This window comes from Octopus bimaculoides, chromosome 2 (assembly GCF_046866305.1).
Source record: "Octopus bimaculoides isolate indiv1 chromosome 2, ASM4686630v1, whole genome shotgun sequence".
In the NCBI taxonomy this organism is placed as follows: domain Eukaryota; kingdom Metazoa; phylum Mollusca; class Cephalopoda; order Octopoda; family Octopodidae; genus Octopus; species Octopus bimaculoides.
In genome coordinates, this window is record NC_142929.1 from 5747668 (window position 1) to 5751135 (window position 3468).

The window sequence follows — 3468 nt, forward strand, 5'->3', positions numbered from 1 at the left end:
GCTGTAAGGCTTTCACTTCCACACACGCCAGCTTAATTTAATTCGTCCTTAGTCGAAAGACACCTGTTGTTAATGTCCTGTTTTTTATATTTGTAATCGTATACCATTTCTCCGTTTTTTTCGTCCTTGTTTTCGTATACATTCGCTTGCTTTCTTCCAAGGAATCTAGTGCTCTTAGCTTAAATTTTCTTGGGGCCGACCAGATTGTGGCAATCTCCAGTGTAACCGGTCGAAACTGTGAAGACGATCTGGACCTCGACTGAGGCTAGGAAGTTCCGAATGATTCGTCCTTATTTTTTCCTGTCCTTTTTGTATCCTCTAACTGTCCGGATGTTTTGTTGTCCCCTGTTACGTTCTTGTTCTATTTTTGTTTTCTTTATATCTATATCCACACACACACACACACACACACACACACACACACACACACACACACACACACACACACACACACACACACACATATATATATATATATATATATATATATATATATATATACATATGCATATGTAGGTACAGGACGTCACTAACAGTAAATAACATGAAATACGAAAACAATCAACGAAAGAAACAAATGGAAAACGGGACAAGTAACATGAAGAACGACCCTTCATCAGCTGTCGGCTGTCTACCTACTCCTCATTTCGAGCCCTGAACGACAATATGAGTCTTCGAAGACAGTTGTTCCCATAAATATCAAAATAAAATCTGGGATTTATGTAGGGTTAAAGTTGGGAATAAAAACAGGACAGGGGAGACATACAAGGAAGCCGAACGAAAACAAACATGAAGAGTGGTTAGACCAGAACGAGGGTAAAATAGCGAACGCTGGAGAAATGTTTTCTTTGACAACAGAAAAGATAGAAGAGAGAGATAGGATACCGTCAAATATTGTAAGACTAAGCATTTAAAGAAAACCCAAGACAATAATGCGTGTATTGTTGTTCATGTGTTGATAGTGGAGGTAACAATACTAAACTCTTTCTTTGATAGCCTTTGAGATGACTTTGTGCTATTTCTAAGATTAGATTGTCTTGCTCCACTGGAGGGTGATTTCGAGGTCTCTCCACATGGGTACACTTTACGCATGAACGAGCAGGAATGGTTGTTGATGACTGCTGCCGGTATGAGAGTTAAGGGTTAGTGATGAACGATGTCATACATAGGAATGTGTCGTTAGAAGTGGCAGTAAACAGTAAATCGTAAACTCGTTGAGGTTATAGATTTTCAAGTGTGGTAAAAAGTTTGTTTCCCAACAACAAGGTTCCGGGTTCAGTCCCATTGCGTGACATCTTGAGCAAGTATCTTCTACTATAGCCTCGGACCGACCAAAACCTTGTGAGTAGATTTCGTAGAAGGAAACTGAAAGAAGCCCCGTCGTATACAGTCAATTCGTTCGACTAGAGTACTTCAAGGTAGGGCCTCAGCATGGCCGCAGTAGAAAATAAAAGATAAATCACACACACGCACACACACACACACACACACACACAAACTGCTGTTTTCTGTCTCGAATGTTCTCGGGACTTAAAAGTACGGAAATGTGGATTAACACAAATAAATTACATAGGTGGATACACATAAACACGCGCGCGCGCACACAATCACCCCCCCACCACACACACACATGTACATATGCATGTATATGTGCAAGTATACATACACGCATAAACACATGCACACACACACATATACATACATCCACACTTTTTTCTGTGTAGTAAGAAGTTTGTTTCCCAATCACATAGTTCTGAGTTCAGTCCCACTGCGTGGCACCTTGGGCAAGTGTTTTACTCTCTAGCCTCGAGAGTGATTTGGTAGATAAAAACTGTAAGAAGCCCGTCGTATATATGTCGGTGTGCATGCGTGGGTGGGTGTAGTTATGTCTGTTTTTGTCCTTCCCCCACCGCTTGGCAACCGGTGTTAATGTGTTTACATCCTCGTAAACTAGCGGTTCGCCAAAACGGACCGTTAGAATAAGTACCAGCTTTTAAAAAAGTAATAAGGTCGATCCATTCGACTAAAAATTCTTCGAGGCGGTGCTCCAGCATGGCCGCAGTATAATAACGGAAACAAATAGAAAAAAACTATATACGTTCGCCATTTGTGTGCAAACTTCGTGAAAACTTATTATATTCTTTTGTTCTTTTGTTTGTTTCAGTAATTTGACTGCGGCCATGATGGTTGTTTGAATGTGCGTGGCCTGGGGTCAAGCTGGAAGCAAGGTCACTTCCTTAATGACATCATGTCGCGCAATTTGGATGTCATTGTTGCTACGGAAACCAGGTTAAGGGGACCAAGAGATCTCCTCCCGCTATTTGATGGCTACGAGAGTTTTTCTCTCCGGGCTGTCCTACTGGCGGGAGTGGGGCGTTGGTCCTGTTAAAAAGAAACCGGGTTTCTGAGAAAAAGTTTATTTTTTCAGATCCAGAAGGTAGGCTGGTCGTCATGGATTTGACGCTCAGTCGTGATAAGATTATCAGACTGGTTGCAATTTATGCACCCAATGAAAACAAGTCAATGTTAATTTTCGGATGATGCTTTATGCTATGTCGCAAATACATTGCGACATCCTATTTGCGTTGAGGTAAATTTTGCCGCCTTGTTGAAACATTGCTAAAACTCCTGCAGACCCCACCTTCCCAGAACAGGTAAAATTTCAGGGGAGCTAAGAGGACGGTAAGATTGATGCATATTAGAATGTTTCACACATTCTCTCTGGAAATTATAGGGAGTTCTTGCTTTGTCAAAATTATATGCCTTCACCCGTTTCTTGATCTTCAAAATAAAAAATTACCGACGTCACATTGAGGTTAAAAAAAGATTTGTATTTACATTTTATTTAAAATTTCGGAAATATTAATGGAGAAAACGAAAAAAAACTGTTCCAGACGAAACAAGAGTGGAGTGCAAGGGGAATCTGGGAGCAGGGCTGGCCCTAGGATTGTTCGCGCCCCGGGCAAGCTGAACTTCGGCGCCCTTACAAGCATAATTAATTAAAACTTTCAGAAGGAGAAATCTGAAAATGTAGAGTAAGAAGCACATGTGCCGGTGCCTGGAGCCGGCCCTGTTTGGGAGAGAAATATTCTGAATGAAAGAATTATTGTAATTGTATTACAATTTTTCCAACAATTAATTTCAACTGTATGCTGTTGTATTAAATAAATAAATAAGTTTCAATAGCCTATGAATAGGCGCAGGAGTGGCTGTGTGGTAAGTAGCTTGCTTACCAACCACATGGTTCCGGGTTCAGTCCCACTGCGTGGCACCTTGGGCAAGTATCTTCTGCTATAGCCTCGGGCCGATCTAAAGCCTTGTGAGTGGATTTGGTAGACGGAAACTAAAAGAAGCCTGTCGTATACATATACATACATACATACATACATACATATATATATATATATATATATATATATATATATATATGTGTGTGTGTGTGTGTGTGTGTTTGTGTTTGTCCCCCTA